This window comes from Gorilla gorilla, chromosome 22, assembly GCF_029281585.2.
Source record: "Gorilla gorilla gorilla isolate KB3781 chromosome 22, NHGRI_mGorGor1-v2.1_pri, whole genome shotgun sequence".
NCBI classification, from domain to species: Eukaryota; Metazoa; Chordata; class Mammalia; order Primates; family Hominidae; genus Gorilla; species Gorilla gorilla.
The window spans coordinates 40,883,450-40,906,336 of record NC_073246.2 but is presented as its reverse complement, the minus strand read 5'-3'; the positions used below and the strand labels follow the sequence as shown (position 1 = coordinate 40,906,336).

Below are 22,887 nucleotides of genomic sequence, written 5' to 3'. Positions count from 1 at the left end.
ACTGTTCAGCTTCTCTCTAGTAGAATAGATCATAAGCATCATGAGACCCCAGAGCCTCTGTCTTCTTCAATAACCCCCAGCACCCACCCCAGGGCAGGGCCACAAAGAGTTGTGGAGTGACCAAGGGGTAGATGAACATGGAATGCAAAGGCTGAGGGTGTGTACACCAGGAGCAAAGGGGGCAGGAACTTGTGCAACAGCAGCGGCACAGATGAAGTGGCCGGGCTCCTGGGACACCGGCTAGGGAAGCCTGGCTAGGGGAGCTGGAGGGAGGCCTGGGGGTGGCAGGAGAGAGGGTGTATGTGGTCGTGGCCTGGGAGGCCAGCAGGCCAGAGCTGGGAGGGCTTTGCACATCTCTCCGGAGCTTGGGTCCATCCTGGAAGCCATGGGGAGGAGCAAGGATTGAAACTGGGAGCGGGGTCTGGCTGTTGGAGGTAAAGCTACTGGTGCCACTGAGCCTTAAGACTCAGGATAGTAGCCCTGGCTGCAAGGTCAGGGAGCCAGTGGAGACCAGGGCCTGATCCGCGTTGGGTTTTCTCAATTATCCCCCCAGGAAGAGGCTGCATCAGGAATGAGGGCACAGAAGCCGGCTAGGATGGCTTCTGATTCCAGTAGGGCCCCTCAGGAGCCCTGACAGCCAGCCTCTAGGTGTGGCTAGTTCAAAAGAATATTCTTATTTTATGGATGTGGGGCAAGCTTTCCTTATCTTGGAGGTCAGCAATGGGGATGCACTATTTTATTTATATAATCAAAATGGTTTCACAGCAACAAGAATGACTTTAATCCTGCCAGCATGTTGGCATTGTTTGTGCAAAGGTACATCTGTTTGTCAGCATTTTAGGTGATCCAACTTCCTCTCCAAATCCCTACCTCCTACCCCAAAACACATTGGAAGCTCCACGGAGCAAGTCTCTTTTCCTTACTGGAGGCACTGGCCCAACAGGGCTGGAGTGGAACACACAGCCAGTGCCTTGGGCCAGCGTCAGCCTTGGCTCTGGGGGCTGTATTTCCAACTGACCGGTCTTGGCTGGCCAGGAGGGGAGTGAGCCAGGTCATGGGTGCTGGAGGCTGTGAAGAGGAAGCCATGTTCAGAGAGGTTCAGCTCGTTACCCACTCAAGCAGCCCTGAACAAACACCCTTTTCTGACCTCCAGCTGCTAGTAAGAAAGTGCAGGGAGGACACAACAAAAGCTGAGGTCAGACTGTTTCTTCCCCCACACCTCCACAGTCTCTTGCCTTTGGGGAACGTGGGCCCTGCCCACTCACTGCCCACTTACCTAAGTCCCACTGCCACCCCACTGCCTGTACAAAAGCAGGTGAGAAGCCCCTCCCCACAAAGAGCCTTTCCCCAGGCCCTGCGGAGGTGACCCCCATATCTTCACCTCCCAGGACACACACTGCTTGGATCAGGGGTTCCCGGTGTTTTGGAATAAGGGTCCTTTGTAATGTCAACACTTCTTAAAGACTCATGGGATAGGTTGGTATTTGTTGGTTGAGAAAATAACTATTGTCAAATAGGTGTTATAAATAAATTATTGACCCTTTTAAGGCAATTGGGGTTTTGCTAGCCTTAATAGCACCTACATATTTATTGCAAAACAGTCAATCAGATTTGTTCAGATTTCAGACAATGCTTGTTGGACACCTGAGTTCCCAGACACCTTGTCGTAATTCTGTGATTTCTCACCCCCGGTCTGTGGCTCCCCCAGGATGGGGATTACTGAAGTTACTGAATGATGCATTATATTCCTGAATTCAGCATATGCCTTGTCTTCCCAGGGAATTTACAAGGCCTCTTGGAGGGCTGGGATGATGGCTGATGGCCCCATGCCTTGTGTGGAAGTGGGCACGAGGCAGGCATGTTGCTACCAGTGACCCCACAGCAGGGCCAGAGGGGTTTTATCCCAGAGGCTGTTTTGGGAAAAACAAATCTCCAGTGAAAGCTACACGGTAATCACATGAGGAGAAACTGTCATTCAAGAGGCCAAGGTGGTGGCACAATAAGGCCATTTATTCAAAGGTATATTTTGTTAGGGAAAAACAGTCAAGGCTGTGGAAATGGTTAAGGCTCAAACACCAGTTCCGGACACAGGGAGAGGGGTGGACGCCAATCATGTTTGAGCATTGCAGAAGAAACAGTGGAAACTCACCCTTTGTAAAAGCAGAAGACACACAGACGGGAGCAGGGTCGGGGGGCCAAGAGCACCTGAAAACAAGCAACAGGGTGGCGGAGGAAGAAAAAGAAAAAAAGAGAGAGGTTTCCACCAGCACAGTCTGGCTTCTCTGCCTCATAGAAACCAGGAACAGGCTCAGACAGCTTAGAGCAGAAATCCTGTCTGAGGTGACAAGGTGGGAAAAGTCGTGACTTCCTTAGAAAAAACTGATTTATTAGCGCTGGAGTTATTCCTGTTAAATATGCTCCTCCAAAGAAGATAATTATGTGGCTCATTATTAATTAGAATTCAAAAATGCTTTGTTCACATGAGGTCAGGCCTCTAGTTCTTGCATTTTGGGAACCGTGAAAGCTTTTGAAGTGGGCCAAGTGCTTGTGGACGCGTGACCTAAGCCCTGTCCTCTCCATCTGCCACCCAGGGCCTGTGGCTTTTCTAAGTGAAGAGTACAGTATGGTAGACCTCAGGGTTGTCCTGGTTCTGCTGCAGCCAGCTGGGGGACCCTGTACCATTGCCCTGTAAGACCCCTGGGCCTTAGTATGTTCGTCTGTGAAATAGAGGAGTGGACTTCATTGCCTCTGAAGTCCCTAGAGGTTTAGATGTCTATCCTGTTCTAGAAAGCATCCCAGATAATTTTTCTTTCCTGCAGGGTCAACATCTTGTGAGTATGGGGACCAGGCAACGTGAGCTCCAGCTCTAACTCTGTCCCAATCAGCTGTGTGACCTTGGGCAAGATGCTTAACTTCTCTGGGCCTCAGTTTTCTCATCCGTGAAATGAAGTTAATAGAGTGTTTTTTGTTGTTGGTTTTTTTTTTTTTTAGTTTGTTATTTTAAATCCCATCGGTTGTTGGGAGGATTAAATGAATTTGTGCAGTGCCTGGTGTCTGGTACCTGCTCAGCGAATGGTGCAAACCCTGTGAATTGTAGTTACTCCATCATACAGCAACTCCAGGAGTTGTGCTGAAATCTCTCTTGGGATCTGAGGCATCATGTAATAGGTCAAAGGGACCCATTCCAAAGGGAAATAGGTGACAGGTGAAAATATGTGCAGAAACGCCCTAGGTTCAATTAAAAATATGTGCTAAGAGATGCTAGAATTCCAGGTTCTAGCATAACAATTTGAATATTCATTAGATTGCAACAGCGGTTCTCAGGTTTAGGTTGTGTCGGAATTCCCTGCAGGGCGTGTTAAAACACGGATTTCAGAGTTCTGATTCAGAAGATCTGGGTGAGGCCCAGGAGTTTGCATTTCTAACAAGCTCCCAGGTGATGCTGACGCTGCTGGCCCCAAGAGCACACCTTGAGGACCACTGGATTATCGATTCTATTCTAATGCTGCTTTTTTTCTCTCTTCCAAATTTGAGTAATGCTTAGATCCCATTTAAAGGGGGAAAAACAATGGGTTCTCTTCTCATTTGTAAAATACTGTGTTAGTCTTATTCTACAAAACTGTCTTTCAACTGTGAATTTATGAAAGTAGACTAATTTTTAAAATTTATATTGTCAACTGAATGGAAATATAAAATGGAAACATTTTTCTAGAAAATTCACACCCGTGGAGTACAACCTGTCTAACAAACATTATGCTGAAACAGAAACGATTCTGTTCTCTCTATACTTGTAAGCGTAATGAGGAAGTAAATGCAGGAAGGGGATTGTGAATGGCCAGATTTGGATCTTGAGTCCTTTTCTGCCTGGGATCCCCCTCTGTGAGGGGCCGTGGGCTGTGCACAGCTCTCTGGCCCCTGTTCCTTAGCTGGAAGGAGCTCTGCAGGGTGGGCTCCAGTGTGAGGCTCTGAATCTTCGCCATCAGCTGCTGGGAAATACAGGACCTTCTGCCGGCAGGGTCAGGCTGTCAGGGTTCTTGGCTGAGGAAAGAGGAAGCTGGAAGCTGGGTGGGACAGGGTGGGAGGTGCCAGGGCTTTGGCGTGAGTTTTCCTGTTATTCTATTCTGTTGGCTAGCTCCTAAATTTAGTTTAGGTTAAAAAAAGAAATGTTTCAAGTACAAAGTGAGTTGAGCAGTCCCCTGGGGCAGCTAGCTGTGCTGTGGAGATGCACACAGCTTGAACTGACTTGATATTCTTTTTTTTTCATCAGGTGTCATCTTGCTGGAGGGCAGAAGGATTCCCTGGAACCTGGGGGCCAGCAGGACAGAGGAAACAGAAAGTACATGACCGATGATGTCTTTCGACCACAGAAAGGGCTGGAAGAAGCAGGGGACCTACTGTTTGAATAAACCCAGTGGAAAAACAGAAGCCCCATTTCATACTTGATTCAGCTCTTCAAGTTTAAATCTTGAATCTCCTCAACTACACGGAACAGTGTCTCTCCCAAGTCATCTGACACTCACTCTGTTCTCTGGATCATTCCTTCCTAGAGAACGTTGCTCTTGGAGGGCTGTGATCTGCTCTTACCCACTTGCCTTTCTGACCCACTGAGTGCATCTCCACAGTCATTTGGGGTGATCTGATCTGACCAGGAAGGGTTGGGTGGCTCGTGGAGCTTGGGAAGCACTCTCACTGTGGCGGTCCCCATTGGTGGTCACGGGGTTGCCACAGTGAGCTACGTTTCTACCCTCATCTCTCTATATGTTACCGTGGAATCTCTGACTGAGGACCCATGGGCTCACCCAATGTGATAAAGTCCTGAAGCTCAGCCAGGACGTCCGACCCCAGCTGCAGGACTTTCCAATAGATAGATGCATACAACTTGAGAAGAAATTGACTTAGAAACCTGAAGTTGGAAAACGGGTTGCCTGACATTCTGTGCAAGACTGAATCTCTGAGAAATGAAGGCTGTGTAACTTTGGGACCATGTCTTTTCCAGCCTACATAGACCCCAGGAAACTTTGCAGTTGTTCCCCAAGTATGGATGGAGTCAAACTTGATGTCCTTTCATCCCCCCATCCCATCCACTAATCCATATCCTTTGGAAATTTTAGAGTGCCAGGCCTCATGTAAATACACCAAAACAATTTAAGTCATTTATGTTCTACTAAGCCAAGAGTTCTTTAGTGGTGGAAGAAGATGGGCTCTTACACGAATGGAAGGGTCTTGGCTATTTGCGTCGGTATCAACAGAAGGACTAGACGCTTGCACTAAAAGAAAAAGCTGAGGGATGGGGGCAGGAAGCGGGAAGCTGGGACCCAAGCCCCACCTTCCTGAGTTGGAAGGTGACAGGTAGACTCCTGCTTGTTTGCCGGAGAGGCCTGGCAGAGGAGGTGAGTACACGACATTGCTAAGTGGATTGAATAATGTCCCCCCCCCAAATTCATGTCTAACCAGAACCTCAGAATGTGGCTTTATTTAGAAGCAGGGTCTTTGCAGATGTTAAGTCAAGATGAGGTCATAGTGAATTAGAGTGACCCCAAATCCAATGCCTGCTCTCCTTCTAGGAAGGGGAGAGAGACACAGGGAGAAGGCCGCGTGAAGCTAGAGGCAGAGATGAGGGCGGTGCAGCCACGGCCAAAGAATGCCGAGGATGGTGGCTGGGACAGGCAGGGAAGGTTCCTCCCTGAGCCTTCAGGGGAGCGTGGCCCTGCCACTGCCTTGTTGCCAGACTTCTGCCCTCCAGAACTATGAAAGGATAAATTTCTGTTGTTTTAAGAACAAAAGAATTAACACCTAGTTTGTGGTCATTTTTATAGCAGCCCTAGGAAATGCATACAGCTGGGGAGACCTTCTTCCAGGGACCTGCCTCTGAAAGCATAAAAGCAAGTGCCTTCCAGCATCTGGCAGGGTGATGGCCCAGCCTCGGCACTCCCCCACCCTCCTGCCACTCCCCCACCCTCCTGCCACTCCCCCTGCCCCCCTGCGCCCCCCCGCCTTCCCCCCCCCTCCGCCCGCTTCCTGCTCAAGGCTCTGTGGCTGCTGGCAAGGCCTCTGTAGGGAATAGGTTCAAGAGGAGGCCTGACGTGGTGTCAGCCCACGGTCCATGCTGGACAGACAGCTTGGCTTACTGCGGTGGCCTTTTTCCTCTTTGTGGGCATGTGCTGGAGAGATAAAGGCAAGGGAGGAAGTGGAGGAGGCCGGGTCTGCAGAGCTGAGGAAACCGATGGAAACACTCTGAGAAACAGCCACCCAGCGGGTGTGAGGGTTGGCCTCAATGCCGTGGACAGGGCTCTACGGAGGAGGCTGGAGTGGGAGACCTTCGTCGTCACAGCTCTGCCCCTCACTCACTATGTGACCCAAGCAGGATACACTTCCCAGCTGCCTCAGTCTCCTCATCTGAGGAATGGGCTGATTCACACAATATCACATCCGAGGGTGTGCTGAGGATGTCATACACATATCCCTGGCAAGGCTGCTGGGAGGACAGAGTGAGTGAGCAGGTGCAGGACTATTGTCTCTCTGGTCCGTGCCGTAAAACAGTAGCTGCTAGAGGATTGCAGTGATATTGTCGTTTCCTTAGTAACAGATGTTGCTGTTTGGGAAATTCCTACAGCCAACCGCCAAGCTCCTGGCATTTAATGCTGGTGTCTCCAAAGATTGGTTCTCATCTCTTGAGGGCTTGTTTTTAATGAGGGCACACTCGTGCCCCCAGAGCATGCGGGTTGATGTCACACGTAGCCCTGAATCACACTGTGGTACCGAATCACACTGTGGTACCACGTTTCCCTGACGTAAAGCTAGGAGAGGAACGATGTGACCATCCCAAATGTTCCAGTCACCCTGACCTTTAACCCTGGATTCTAAGAAGGCTCCAGATGTTTTTTTGTGGTTAGAGCTCCCAGAAAATGACTCCTTCCTCTATGAGACATTATCTGATGACAAGAAGATTCTGAGCGATGTGGGGGAGTGAGAATATTTTCATAATATCTGCCATTAGAATGACTTAGAAATGGAAGACCCAGTTTCAGAAATTAGGATCCCAAGCACACTGTACTCTTGTGAGGAGGTGCAGAAGTTATCTCTTCCCTTGGTAATCCTCTTTCTTAGAACTCGGGTATTTATCAACCACCTAACTGACTGCTTGAAGGATGGACACCTTTTTTTGGTTTGCAAAGAAAGGAAGTTGCAAAAGGTCACAAAGCAACTCCATATCCTTTGGAAATTTTAGAGTGCCAGGCTTCATGTAGATAAACCGAAAACAATTTAAGTCTTTTATGTTGTACTAAGTCAAGAGTTCTTTAGCAGTGGAAGAAGATGGGGTCTTACATGAATGGAAGGGTCTCGGCTATTTGCATTGGTATCAAGAGAAGGACTAGATGCTTACACTAAAAGAAAAAGCTGAGGGATGGGGACAGGAAGCGGGGAGCAAATCTGAGACTGAATAAATGTAAATAAAAGAGCTAAGATTGTTGAGCAGGTGCTAGGAGCTGGGTCAGATTTTATTCCCAAGAAATCTTAATTATTCTGCCTCCTCCTAGACGGGGAACATGTTGCTTACCTTTGCATCCACACCTGGCTCGCACCAACCATGCAACCAATAATTGTTCATCTGATGAAGGTTGTCAAAGGCTTGGACAACCCTTCAGTAACTCTTTAAGGGAAACCACCCACGCATTTCATCTTATCGGCTTGGCTTTCAGTATTTATCATGTCAGTGACTCTTTATCCCAGACCTGAGGTTGATTTTGGTCACCTGGCGGGGTCATTAGAGCCTGGCCAGCTGGTTGGGACTGGGGCTTCGATGCTGTATGTGCGACCAGGCTTGTTAGGCTCAGCAGAGAGCTGGCATCCTGACCACTGGCTGGGGTCAGGGTTTCCCAGCAGGGCGTCTCCTTCTTGGGAACACCCTCTTCTCCCCACCTTTGGTCTCCTCTCCTGCGTCTGGCACCCAGAACCTCCCTGGGGCTTCTCTATCCCTCCAACCACCTGCCTGGACTTAGCTGGCTTCCAGATTCAGCAAGGAGAGGGGTGAGGGGCTAGAGGGCAGGGCCCGGCCTGGGGTCTTCTGATGCCCCATGCTGTGACTTGGCCCTTGTAGCTGCTGCTCTGCCTCCGGGCCGGATCAGTGGGAGGTGGAGGCCCTGGAAGGAGGTGCAGTGGCTCTAGGGTTCTACTGGCAGCAGCATGAGTCTAGCTCATCGTTGTCAAAGGAAATAATTACAGGCCAGAGACGCAGTTCCTTGTGGCCTGATTTGGGCCATGACGTCTCCCAGAAAGCCTCTTCTGAGGTGAGAGATTTTGATAATCCCAAGGGCAACAGGTTTCCTCTTTGCACCTCATTACCATTTTTCTTGGCTTAGAAATGGATGTCAGCCCCGGTCAATGTACATTCTGTGTCATTTAAGAATTACTAATATATGGGTGGAATTACACTAATATATTCACACTGTGATGGTTCCTTCTGGGTTCCATAAGGGATACAAAGGTGATTTGAGCATGCATCTTGTCTTTAAGAACTCTGGCATAGCAGGGATACAAGTGCACACGTGTGTATGCAGACACACACACACGCACACACGCTGTATTAGTTCTGCTGCTGCTCTAACAACTTATCACAAACACAGTGGCTTAAAACAATGCAAACTTAGCATCTTACACTCCTGGTGGCTAGCCATCTGACCCAGGTCTCCTGGGTCTAACGTGAAGGTGGCGGCGCTGCTCTCCTTTCTGGAGATTCTGTTCTCCTGTGCTTCCCGGCTTCTTCCTGCCCCTGGGCTGGTGGCCCCTTCGTCTGTCTCTGAGCCTTCCATGCTCACACCTCTCCGTGCCCACATCGGGGAAAGGATCCCCACTTTAAAGGCTCGTGTGATTAGATTGGGCTCATCTGGATAGTCCAGAAGAATTTTCCCATCTCAACCTTGATCACATCTGCAAAGTCCCTTTTGCCATGGAAAGTAACATATTCATGGGTTCCAGGGATTAGGAGATAGCCCTATTTTGTCATGTTTTGCTGGAGGTGGGGAGGATATTAATCTGCCTACCATAAACATATGTACACACAAATAGTAACAATAAGTGTAAATTTATGTTTGTATATGTATAAACAATTACTATAATACAACATAGATGAGTGACTTATTGGAGCTCCTGCCTGGGGATGTATTCCAGATCTGAGTTGGAGAGGTGGGGCAGTGTGCATAGGGGATGAGTCTGCAAAAGCATACACTCAATAACAATGAAGTATGGCATATATCTCTATATCATACCTTCATATCTATCAATCATCTATCTACCTATTTTTATTTTATTTTATGTATTTTTTTTTTTTTTTTTTTAGTGACAGGGTTTCAATCTGCAGTGGCAACATCTCTGCAACCTTGAACTCCTGGGCTCAAGCGATCCCCCTGCTGCAGCATCCGGAGTAGCCAGGACTATAAGCACATGCCACCACACCCAGCTAATTCTTAATTTTTAAAGGTTTTTGGTAGAGACAGGAATCTATCTGTGTTTTCAGTGTTACTCATAAGAAGTCATAGTTGAGAAACAGTGACTGCTCTGTGGGCACTAGGGAAGAAAGAGGTATTTTTAATGCTTGGGAGTTGGAAAGTCTTGGAGAGGAGAATCCTTGGAGGATGTGAAGCTGGGCATCCAAGGATGGGAGGGTTTTGCAGATGGGAGGTCAGGCTGGGTAGGAAAAGACATCACAGGCAGGTACAAGGATCCCTGAGTCTGTCAGTCAGGTTGCAGGTGGGGGCTTTATAAGGAGCAGGTAACTGGCAAGTCACGGAGGTCAGGGCCCCTGCGAAGGGTGTAGGCCCGGGGCAGCGTTCAGAGATGCAGAGCAGAGCAGGACACGGAAATACCCAGGACTGTCCGAGGAGCAGAGCACAGCAGCAGCAGAGATGGGGTGGTTGGTGGGTGTGGGGAGGACTCAGCCCTGCTGTGGGCACAAAGGTGGGGATGGAGGAGGGTGGGCACCAAGGCTGGTCCTGAGGCAGTAGAGGGTGGGTGGGTCCCTTCCAGAAATGTCCAGCACGGGGCATCCTTATCCAATCCCACATCAGTAGGCTCAGCGCCACCCTGGACTCATTGGAAATGCAGATTCTCAGGCCCTGCCCAGCCCTCCTGAATCAGAAATGCTGGGGAGGTGCCCCGACATCTGTGTTCTCACAGGCCCCAGGGGATTTTGTGGCGCTCAAGTTGCAGAGCCACTGTCCTAACTGGCTGTCCTATTGCGTTTTCCTCCCTCCCAGTCACTCCTCTTCCTTCTCCTGAGCTTGTCCTCCCCAGTGGTGGTCAAGGCTGGGTCTCCATGTGTCTCACACTCAGCTGTCTTCCCATTGTGACAGGCCATGGTGAGCCTCTATGGCTTCTGAGAACTCACCCAGATGACTCAAAGTTAAATCACCTGCTTTGCAGCAGAGCCAGGGGGCGGTGGGGGCATCACTCCTTGACAACAGGAAGGGCTGTTAAACAAAGGCTGGTGGCCAGGAGTTCCCCTACTTCCCAAGAGTTCGAGGAAATAACTTCCTTGCAGTGTCAGGGATTCAGGGAGAGGAAACAGACTCCCTTCTAGCGTGTGATGTCAACACAGGAGTGACAATGGGCTTCCCACCTCCAATGTCCCTAAAAGTGGGTGCTTATCCACTGCGACCCTGTCTCAGGGTGGGGAAATGGACAGGTGGCTTCGTGCAGCCCTGCACCCTTCCAAGCATCTTGTCAGCTCCATTCCTGTCTGGAATATTCCAAGAGGACCTTATAAGATTGAGAATGAGGGTCTCCTTATAAATGTAAACCTCACTCAGGCTGCAGCAGAAACCTACGGGGAGGCCAAATAAACTGGGGGCTCTGTGGATTGTATGTCCCCCCGGCTTGTCGAGGTGAGGAACGGTTTCACTCCTGGGCTGTGCCACCCGGTGCCGAGGGTGAGCTGGGCCAGGAATGTAACAATGATGGGACGAGAATAGGGAAACAAAGCTGAGTTTCTGTAGAAAGTGTATCTATGAGGTCTTTTACTTTATTTTCTAATTGGCAAAGATACTTCTGATTTTCCTGCTGTCAGCCATCAATATCTTCCTCAGATGTTCTTTTTCCAGCTCGAGAGAACAAAGGGCATTTGAGGCAAAGATTGAACCTAGGAACAGAGAGGGAGGTATGGTGCCTGGTCTGCCTGGGCCTGAGTAGACGGACCTCAGCACAGTGGTGGAGACTGGGTTGTGGGCACAGACAGCAGAAGATGGATAAGGACAAGGGTCTCTGGGTTGGCTGCTGGCTCCACCACTTAGCTGCATGTCATCCCTGGTGAGAGATTGGACAGGAGAGAATGAGGTTGTCCATGTCTCCAGGACCCATCCCCACCTGAAACCACTGTCCCCTGTGGCTGTGACACAGGCAGCCTCCCTGGCCTGTCCCTGCTCTGATGGGAAGACTTGGTGCAAAAAGGGGTGCAGGCTCCTGATTTGTTTTTAAGTGAACTTAAAAAAAATCATGGTAAAATACCTAACATAAAATTTACCATTTTAGCCCTTTTTGAGTGTACAATTCAGTGGCACTAAAGACATTCATACTATTGCATAACTACCACCATTATCCATCTCCAGAGCTTTTTTTTATCTTGCAGAACTGAAACTCTGTACCCATGACACACCAACCCCCTCCCTCCCATCTCCTCTCATCTCCTGGTAACCACGATTCCATTTTCCGTCTCTATGATTTGATTATTCTCAGTAACTCATGTAAATGGAATTATACAGTATTTGTCCTTTTGTGTCTGGCTTATTTCATTTAGCATAATATCCTCAAGGTTCATCTATGTTGCAGCATGAGTCAGAAGTTCATTTCTTTTTAAGGCTGAATAATATTTCATTACATGTATGTACCACATTTTATTCATCTATTGATGGACATTTGGGTTGTTTCTACTTTTTGGCTATTGTGAATAATGAACATTGTTGTGCAAATATCTGTTCAAGTCTTTGCTTTCAATTTTCTAATGTAGATATCCAGAAGTGGAATCGCTGTATGATGTAGTAATTCCATGTTTAATTTTTCAAGGAATTACCATGCCACAGACACTGTACCACTTTATATTCCTACCAGCAATGCACGAGTGTTCTGATGTTTCCAAATCCTTGACAACACTTTTTCTTTTCTTTCTTTCTTTTTAAAAAATATTTGGTATCCTATCCTGTACATAGGAATGGGCAAAGATTTTATGACAAAGACACCAAAAGCAATCGCAACAAAAGCAAAAGTTGACAGATGGGATCTAATTAAACCTAAGAGCCTCTGCACAGCAAAAGAAACTATCAACAGAGTAAACAGACAACCTACAGAATGAGAGAAAATATTTGCAAACTATGCATCTGACAAAGGTCTAATATCCAGCACCTATAAGGAATTTAAACAGATTTACAGAAGAAAAACAACCCCATTAAAAATTGGGCAAAGGACATGAACAGACACTTCTCAAAAGAAGACATACATGCGGCCAACAAGCATATGAAAAAAAGCACAACATCACTGATCACTAGAGAAATGCAAATCAAAACCACAATGAGATCCCATTTCACACCAGTCAGAATGGCTATGATTAAAAAGTAAAAAAAAATAATAACAGATGCTGGCACGGTTGCAGAGAAAAGGGAACTCCTATGCTCTGTTGGTGAGAGTGCAAATCAGTTCAACCATAGTAAAAAGCAATACGGCGATTCCTCAAAGAGCTAAAAACAGAACTACCATTCGACCCAGCAATCCCATTACTGGGTATATACCCAGAGGAATATAAATCATTCTACCTTAAAGACACATACACACGAATGTTCACTGCAGCACTGTTCACATGGAATACTGTTCACATGCACACATAGCAAACACATGGAATCAACCTAAATGCCCATTAAGGACAGATTGGATAAAGAAAATGTGGTACATAATACACCATGCAATACTATGCAGCTATATAAAAGAATAAGATCATGTCTTTTGTGGGAACATGGATGGAGCTAGAGGCTATTATTCTTAGCAAACTAATATAGGAACAGAAAACCAAATACCACATGTTCTCACTTATAAGTGGGAAGTAAATGATACGAACTCATGAACACAGAAGGAAATGACAGGCGCTGGGGTCTACTTGAGGGTGGAGGGTGGGAGGAAGGAGGAGCAGAAGAGATAACTATTGGCTACTGGGCTTCATATCTGGGTGATGAAATAATCTGTACAACAAACCCCCATGACACACCAGTTTATTTATGTAACAAACCTCCACAGGTACCCCCGAACCTAAAATAAAATTTTTTTTTTTTTTAAAGAAAGGAATGGAAAGAAAGAAACCCACTAGGTATCCTGATGGTTGAAAAGCGGTAGTAAATGGTGGTTTTGCTTTGCATTTCCCTAATGGTTAGTGATGTTGCAGGTCTTTTCAGGTCCTTACAGGCCATCTGTATGCCTTCTTTGGAGAGACATCTATTCAAGTCCTTTGTCCATTTTTGAGGCTGGCCTCTGATTTTAGTTCCAGATGCAAGACTGGCTAGTTGAGCCAAAAGATCCCAGTTTCCTTTAATTTTTTTTTTCTTTTTAACTTTTACTTTGAGATGAAGCCACTTGTTCCTGTAACTGGCTGGACGAAGTTATGCTTAGACAAAGATGTTTCTGCAGTGTGAGTGAATGGCAGGCCACTATAGTTCTGTCTCTGTGGGGATGGGGGCATTCAGCTATTGCGTTTCATTGCCTCCCAGGTGTACCCACAGAGACTATGATTTGCTTTAGCCAATGCCTCCCCCTTGCAACTGGAGCAAAAGGAAGATTTTGTAGGCTTGGGAAGTAAGTGGTTGAAACTGCTGAAGTATACAGCTGTGGTTATCAAGACAGAACGGCCAAGGCAGAGGGAGGTGGCTGGATGTTTGCTGTAGGCCTAAGTCTTGGCTTTGAGAACAATATGGAAGAAAGTCTTCAACCTCTTGGTTCTCACTCCCGGCCAGTAGGCATGTATTCATGCTGTTTATTGTCAGGAAGATTTTGGGAACGTTCTATGGTTGTTTAAATGGGTTGAAGCATATTTTAAAACTGGACGTTATGGTGTGGCATACTGATCGTGAGGGAGGCTTGTGTGGGGTCGCGGGGACAGGGAGTACATGGGAACTTTCTGTGCTTTTTGCTCGGTTTTGCTGCGAACCTAAAACTGCTTTAAAAATAAAGTCTATTAAAAAAGAAAGGGCTTTAGTGCCAAAATAACAAAAATATAAAGATTGTATCATAAATTAAGGAGTAATATAAAACATATCTTTGGAGAGGTTTGGCTTTCATAAACAAGGCTTTATTGTCAAAGCTAGATTAATATTTATTGTTATTTAATATTTATTGCTCAGCCTTGCATTCTGGGAGTTAGATATCTGTATACTATATACAGTAATTGAATAAAACCCCATATCACAGGTCATTCACTTGTCTGTGTATGTGTCCATATACGCATGCACACACAAACACACATGCACACACATTCATGGGTGTCCTGCACGCAGGACTGGGGAGTCATGAGGGCTTCAAGGCAACAAGTGCTTGTTGAATGTGGACTGTGGCATGGATAAGGTTGTTGTGTGTTTTCTGACTATGAAATCTGCCCCTACTTCTCCTTAACTAAGTTTATTTTGCTTTGATGAGCATCCTGCCTTCCACTGCCCCAACCACTGGGGTTGCTTGGGCCCCACATCTTCCTACATGCATGGCCTCTCTTCAAGTTCTTAACCTCTGCAACTCTTATCATAAGATCATGCCCCACTTCTTGAAATGATCTTGGGACACCATTTTTTCTTGATTTCCTTTTTCTTTCTCTGATTCTTCCTGCCTGATCCCCCTGTATTGGTCGGATGGCCCACTAAGATGTGGCAATTTAAGAGTAGAATTTAGTAAAGGTACTATTACAAAGCTGGGGGCAGGGTTTAGGTTGTTGCAACACCCCAGGTCTAGAGACAGTGGGGAGAACTTACCAGTGCTCTGTCTGAAGGGCCAAGGGGAGGCAGCAATTATCATCAGCAGAACCTGGGGAGAGAGCTGGATGGAGCAGGTGCATCTCTTAACAGGTGCTGTTGCCTCAGGGTAGAGAGATGCTGCCTGCCTGAAGCAAGCAAGCAGGGAGGGGCTGGGGATAAACACCCTCCTCCCTCCTTGGCATGTCTTCATGTGCTCCCGCTTCATGGGGCTGGGAGGCAGGGAGTCATAAATGCATTTTGTAGGTCAGTGTCCTGGGGCAAAGGGCAGAGAAGAAAAGCAGGAAGGGTGGGTCTGCGTGTCCACACAGAGGGTGTCCAGCTTGCACCACATCTGTTATGGGCTGAATCGTGTCCCCCAAAATCCATAGGCTGAAGCCTCAAACCTTAGCACCTCTGAATGTGACTGAATTTGGAGATAGGGTCTTTCCAGATGTAATTAAGATAAAAGAAGGTCATGGGGTGGGCCCTAATCCAATCCGACTGGTGTCCTTATAAGAAGAGATTAGGATACACACAGAGGGAAGACCGTTTGAAGCCCTGGCGAGGAAAAGAGGCCACCTGCAAGCCAAGGAGAGGGGCCTCAGGAGAAACTAACCTTGCTGGCGCCTTGATCTCAGACTAGTAGCCTCCAGAAGTGTGAAAAACTAAATGTGTATTGTTTAAGCCGCCCAGTCTGCAGACTTTGTGATGGCAGCCCTGGTGGATGAATTCACTGCTTAAGTTTGCAGGCACCCCCTACGCTTTCTTCCCTCACCTTGCTTCATTCTTCTGCTGCATGTATTACTGCTGGCTGTGCCCAACGCTTCATTCCTGTCTTTCGTCTGTCTCCCAAGGCTGTTCCCTTCCAGTCAGCCTCCTGCGGGTGGGCTGTCTCATCCTTCCTGCCGCAGGCCCGGTGACTAAGCACCTCACATACAAAAGGTGCTTGGCCATGGCGGGCATTTGTTGAATGAAAGAAAGTTTTCCAAATCTCCTCTTTCTAATGTTCTTCTCTGGTTTCTTCTCCTCTGCTCACCTCTTAACTCCAAGGCCTCATCTCAGCTACACTTGGGGATATTTTCCACTCCCTGCTTGGACCCAGAGTCCGGCTGAGGTCATGTGGTGAGGTCAGATATTCTGAAAGTTAATGCATCCCCACTTTTGAGTGCCCCTTCTGGGTGGGCCATTCCAGGAGGGGCTTATAGGAAGTGCAAGGGAGACGGGCTTGAGCTGAGTTGGACGTACAGTGAGGGATATGTGTGTGAGAGACAGAGAGAGAGAGGGAGAGGGGAGACAGAGAGACACACAGAGAGACAGAGACAGACAGAGACAGAGAGACAGAGCCATAGGGGAAACAGGCAGAGAGAGAGAGCTACAGAGAGAGACAGAGACAGAGAGACAGAGATATAGGGGAACACAGGCAGAGAGAGACAGAGACAGAGAGACAGAGATATAGGGGAACACAGGCAGAGAGAGACAGAGCTACAGAGAGAGACAGAGGCACACAAAGAGAGACAGAGACCAACAGAGCATTGACACAGGTCCACAGAGACACAGCTAGAGACACAGAGAGCGTGCCCGGCGCACATGTATATAAAGCCTGTGGGGCGCCTTTTCTTTTCACATAGTGTGATCCAGTCCTGTCAATTACTAGGATATTGGCATTTGTGATCATTGCGTCGTCTGGAATTTTTTTCTGGAAAAAAGAGGAAACACAGCCATCTGCCCAGAGCCATCCAGAATGTGTCCCAGAGGCCTGTCTGTGTGTACGCGCACTCAGAAGCCTGGGGGCCCTTTCCTTGTCTAAATGTAGCTCCCCCACCCCGTCCCACCCCTGCACAGGAGCGAGGCCTGTGTCAACTTCAGCAGAGCGAGAATGAGGACAGGCCCAGGGGCAGGGAACTGGACGAAGGGAGTTGGAGGCCTTTTCTTGGGAATGGGTGGACCATTGCCCTGCATGGGGACAGGGACGGCACTGGTGGGGGAAGGAAATCTTGAGCTGGTTTCGGCCTTGACCCTCAGCAGCTAGCCCTGGGAGCTCTCATTCTCTGGATGCCAGGGCCTTGGGTTCCTTGGACCAGGTGAGCATGAGCATGTGGGGTAAGTGTTCATGTTTGTGCATGTGTGTGTCTGTATGAAAGAGAGAGTGAGAATACGAGAACATGCCTGTCCTGACTCACAGAGTTGGTGAAATAAAATCAAAGACCCAATGAAAAAGCTCTTGAAAAGGTAAGAGGTCTACCCAGAGCCAAGGCTTGTTGCCGATCCTGGGATTAGCTGACTTCTGGGCATTTGGAGCCTGCAGCCGTCTGGACATGATCTGGGGACAAGTGGAGGCCAAGAACTGAATATCAGAGAGAGTCTCAGAGAGAAGGAATGTGGACTATGGCAGGTTGCCAGGGATCACTCATGCACACGGATGTTTTGTTTCATTTTTTAGAAACTTTGGGAAAGGAAATAAGGGGGAGAAAATGTAGAATATATTGCATTTCAGAACTTAGGATGCCAACAACAAATTGCACAACTACTGAAGCTTATTATGGGGGTTCGTTAACATGTGAACTTAAATGCACCAATCCTATCCCTTGCCTCCATTCATTTATTCATTTAACTGTTTAATAAATATTTGTTGAATGCCTAAGATTGATTAATTAATTCAGCCAATCACAGATACTATCACCCTCTTGCTGCATACATAGCATTGTGCTAGAGTTGATATAATGTCTAACATGTTTGAGGAATAATTTCATTCTGGAAATTATTCTTTCCACCTCTTCAGCATCCTAGGAGAACTCCAAATAAACCTTAGCATCTTATTTCAATATTTTTACATCACTTGTTTAAAATTTCTTAAAACCAAACCGGGTTTATTTATGTCAAAGTATACGCAAAATGTATGTGCATGAGAGATGCCATCTGCAAATATAAAAGTCTGTAAACCAAGTCCCTGCCCATGATGGGGTGACACAGGGTGGAAAGCGTGTGCAGGCTTGCATTCTTATAAATACGGATGAAATGCACATTCAAGAATGGTTTGGAAATGATTATTTCCTCCATTTGTTGGCCAAATGTACCAAATCCTTATCTTGGCCTCTTCCTTCTTTTGTTTGGAAAGCCCCACGTTGTGCTTGTCAACTTCCTCACTCATGCTGGTCTCTGGAATGAATTGTTCCACCTCTCCCTGGGCTATTCACTGCAACCAAGGACATTTTAGCAATGTGATATATTTTCCCCTCTCCGAAGTCAAATAGATGTTTTATATCCAATGGGCCAGATTGTGCAGGAGCTTGTCTTCACCCCCACAGGCCACAGGCTGGAGCCTTCCTGGAACAGAGGCTACATTGGCTGTCTTTTGACAAAGGTGCCTGGGTCCTGGCACTTCTTTTGTTTGGAGCTCAGCGGGCTGTGTGTCTGGCTGCTGACATAGCACAATGTTCCCATCTTGGCCCTCTCCTTTCAGGGGAGCGAGTTCCCCTGATGATGGAAGGAAAGAGGCCCCAGAGAGGAGAGGGCAGGGACGCATGATACAGCAGATCAGATGAGGCTCCCAAGACAGAAGGAGGCTTTCGGGTGCTACAGAAGTCTCTGCTGGGCTCAGTGCTGCTGAAGCCTCACTGAGGGGTTGATGGAGAATCTTGGAAGGCCAATCTTCTCATCTGTGGACATCCTTAGGGGCAGAATACCATGGGTGGGGGTTATGGGATTTGAAGACTCCTGGCCACTGGGGGCCAGAGGGCTTGCAACCTGCAGAGAACCCCTAGGGTTGCTCCCTTCTCAGTAGATCCCAAAGCCCTGAACTGCTCATAGGGTCCTTGGTGGCCTAGCCCTTACCAACCTCTCCAGCCCACTCTGAAGCCCTCCCCACCTCCTCCTGCTTTTTCCCACAACCCTCCTGAACTTCTCCAGCCACCGCAGCTGCTGCGGCTCACCTCTGGGCCGGCACACACACTGTTCACTCTGCCGAGACACCTTTCCTTCTCCGCTCAGTAGCATCCGGACCCCCCGCCGGCAGGCTTCAGTGCCTGTGCTCCTGCTCCCTCCAGCACCCAGGTGTCATGACCAGTGGACAGCTGTTAAATATGAGAACCCTGCTCATCGAGGGCCAGGTGCTGAGTGAGGAGGAGAAAGATAGGGATAAGGAAAGGCAGAAACGTGCCCCAGAACAAGGATCTCCTAGGGCTGGGCTCTGGGAGCCAGGAAGTCAGCACACGGTGTGGAAAGTGCTCTGATATGTGGGACTCCAGGGTTCTTTGAGAGCCTGGAGGAGGAGTGCAGGGTACCTGGCTCAGAGGAGGGTGGCTGCCGCCAGAGAAGGCTGCCTGGAGGAGGGGATCCCAAAGCCCTGAACGGCTCATTCCAGTGAGTGGTGTTCTTACTGCCTCAGGCTGCCCACTTGGCCTCTGGATGAATGGAGCTGTGGTCCTGAGGTGGTATCCAAGAGCCAGGGGTGGGTTTGGTGCGCCCAGGAGCCAGGGGTGGGTTTGGTGCGCCCAGGAGCCAGGGGTGGGTTTGGTGCGCCCAGGAGCCAGGGGTGGGTTTGGTGCGCCCAGGACCCCAGGGATGGGGCGTGTTGCCTAAGGCACCCAAGCCGGTGGGAGCCCCGTGGCCTCTGGCTCTCTGATTGTCTTTGTATTGGTTTGTTGGGACTGTCATGGCAGAGGACCACAGACTGGAGGTTTAAACAGCAGGAGTTTATTTTTCACAGTTCTGGAAGCTCAGCGTCACAAGTTCAAGGTCAAGGCACCTGTGGGTTTGCTTTCTCCTGAGTCCCCTCCTCAGCTTGCAGAGGCCCCTCCTGTATGCATCCTGGGGTCTCTGTATCTTTCTATAAGGACACCAGTCAGATTGGATTAAGGCCCACCAAACGGCCTCATCTTAACTTAATTGCCTCTTTAAAGGCCCTGCTTCCAAATACAGTCACCCCTAACTGGGAGTTCGGCTTCAACATAATTTTGTGGGGTGCACAATATTGTCCATGACAGTAGGTGAGCCACACGATATTTGCATAATTTGTGTAACTTTTACCAACCTCTACAGAGTATGTAAACTGCACCTGAAGCATTTTAAAATGTGAATATGCCTGTTGTTGCTTTTCTTTGCTGGTTCTTGAGTTCTCCCTGGTCACCCACTGGGTTTCCTAACCCCAGCTTTCCCCAACAGGTGCATCCCAGCACAGAAGGGCAGCACAGAGGCAGCCTGAGAAGATTCTGTCGCTGCCAGGTCACCAGGACCTCTGGACCACAGCTGGGTTGCGCTGTTTTCCAGTTTGTGAAACCAGGACTTTGAGGAACATCCTGTGAATTGGTGTAATTTTGATTTTCCTGGAGGATTTTTGAGGTCAGCATGACTGCTGTCACTGTAAGTGTGGGTGTGCTTTCCCACAAGAAGCATCCTGAGTCTGCGGGAAGGTGGGGACTTCCCATTTTGGGGGCCTGAGGGTCCCTTCCAGGGAGCTGCAGTGACCGAGCCACCTGGGTCTCGTCCTCATTAAGGAAAGCATGCTGCAGGTGATGGTGGACAAGCGGCGCTTTGTTGCTGCCTTTCCCTCAAGGGACTCAGGGCTCTTCAAAGGCGGCTCCCTTTGATTGCCCCACCCCCACGTTAGGGGACTGTCCCTAGCTTTTCATTCCGTGGTTTTGCTTCCCAGGCAGTGACTGTTCTGAGGAACCTATTCGTCCACAGCCCCACTTTCGCCTCTAAAAGGAGCTGGAATGGCTCCTTACTGCCCTCCTGCCAGGCCCTCGACTGAATCCAATATAGAGACCTTTATAGGCACTAATTATAACCAAGGACTGCATGCTGTGTTTTATGGGCAAGTCTTCCCTGCTCTGTTTAACGTCCTAGCAGAAACCTCATAACAAATTAACATTTATATGGGCCCGTTAATCTTCAAAGCGTTTCACTGACTTGAGTCAATTCCAGTGACCCTCGTGGGCAGTAATAAGCCTTTTAGGACTCCTATCCTTTTCCCTTCTCCTTCTACTTCTTTGTAGATAAAGAAAAAACAAACCCAGAGAAACGTGTCATGCTCTGTGCGAGCTCCTGCATCAGAGCTGCGGGTGGGTTTGGCTGGGCGGTGTTCCAGGCGTCTGGTTTCATGCTCTGACCAACACACACCTCCCCTCAAAGCTGCTGTGGAAGGGCTCAAAGCCGCGTTTCATTCCCAAAGCCTTTGACTAACTCTGAACAAGCTGCTTTTCATTAGGCATGCACACAAGCCTGCACACGCACGTGCATACATGCATGCACACACCTCTCTCAAACTGGATAAGAGGTTTCTGTGTGAGGGGTGGGGAATAGAGGGAGCTGGAATTCTCTGCAGAGCCCATGTCAGCTGAGCAGGGTGTGTACTGGCCGCTGGGTTCAGTGTGTGTTGACCAGGGGCCAGCCCCCTTCCTGCTTCAGTCCAGCTCAGGTGTCAGTTGACGGCTTGTGTGTGCGGAGCCAGGCTGAGTTATAGAGCCTTATACTTTATTTCCAAACCTGCAATTCCACCCGCGTTTTTGTCAGTTAATTACATACAGAGCCCCTTTGTTTGCAGGGAAATATGTGAGCGGAGTTCTTTCTTTGTGGGTGTGGATGAGGCAGCTCTCACTCCTGCGAGGACGCGTCCAGCTCCTTGAGGAGTACGGTGGCAGGGAAGGGGACAGCACTGTCATGGAGTCAGATCTGAATCACGTCCACGGAGCGGTTTACTTTGGGAATTACCTCCTATACATTTCAAATTCCATGTTGGTCCCCATTTGCTACTCTTTCAGAACTAAAATAAAATCCGAAGTCCCCCAAGTGACTGAACAGACTCCCTCTTGGCCAAGGGGACCCCAGAGAAACCTGAAAGCTGAGCTCCCAGCCACGAGGGGACGGGCGATCGGACACGCTTCATCACAGTCCCTCCCCTTTGTGGTTTAGACGACGATGATTGGCTGTCATGCTAAAATAGAGACATGAGACCGACAGCACAGACTCCTTATGGCAATAAGACACCAAATTATAAGCAGCACCTCAGGCCACGCCAGGCAAGGGTCAAGCCGCGCACTCTACACTTAGAGAACGGGCTCTGCTCTCACACACAGCGCCTTCTTTTTCTCCAGCAGCTAAACACGCACCGGCCCCGAGATTCAAACGACTGCAGCTCATCCACCTGCAGACGCTGGCTGACCCCGTTCCACAGCTGTGACTATAGCTTTGATTGGACGAGAGGCTGATTTCAGTCTCCTGGTAAGAGACCGCCAACCATAGACCTGGTTCAGGCTGATTATGGAAGCTGCACACTTGTATGCCTTCGAGTCCCTGCCTCACCTTTTGACGTGTAGGGACTCATTGTAATGCTTTTAAATGTGAAGCCTCCACCCCAAAGTGAACATGGGACGCATGTAACGTGCATGTTCAGTGGGCACGGCTCAGGACTCTCTTTGTGAATATTCATAGCTCCTCCTGGAACCTGAATATGTATGTTTGGCCAGCTCAATTCAGCATGAGGCTCCTGCCGCAACGCCCCCTCCTTCCAGGTGCCTGCCAGCTGTTTCTGCCAGAGGCTGCGTCTCCCGGCCTGTCAGAATGGCCACCCTGCAGGCTGTAATCCTTTAGAAGAAATAAAGATCCCCTTTCCAGATGTATAGATCTTGTGATTTTTTTCCATTCACATCCTTGCATCTTATAATGCCCTGTCTCCATGGGGGTTACATAGAAAGCCCTCAGCCTCTAGGGCAGATGGAGCCAGGACTGAGGGTGGGGGTGGAGAAGGATCAGGAGACTCACTTCAAGGACTTTCTGGTGCCGGCAGTGTAGGCTTGCCAGATGAAATACAGGACACCCAGCAACATGAACTTTCGTAATTTTTGTAGTGTAAGTGTGTTCCAAATATTGCATGGGACATGCTTATCCTGAAGAATTATTCATTGTTTATCTGAAATCCAAA

General features: G+C 48.5%; 1 long non-coding RNA gene across 2 annotated transcripts in view; it reads left to right on the top strand.

Annotated features, from left to right (window-relative positions):
• The window catches only part of LOC129529369 (uncharacterized), a 93,478-nt gene extending 70,906 nt beyond the window's left edge, over positions 1-22,572 (top strand). For both annotated transcript variants that reach the window (XR_008674867.2, XR_010132426.1), the window contains exons 3-4: positions 4,268-5,390; positions 20,130-22,572. This is a non-coding gene — a long non-coding RNA (uncharacterized lncRNA). The remainder of the gene's footprint in view (positions 1-4,267; positions 5,391-20,129) is intronic.
• Positions 22,573-22,887: the final 315 nt, after the last annotated feature.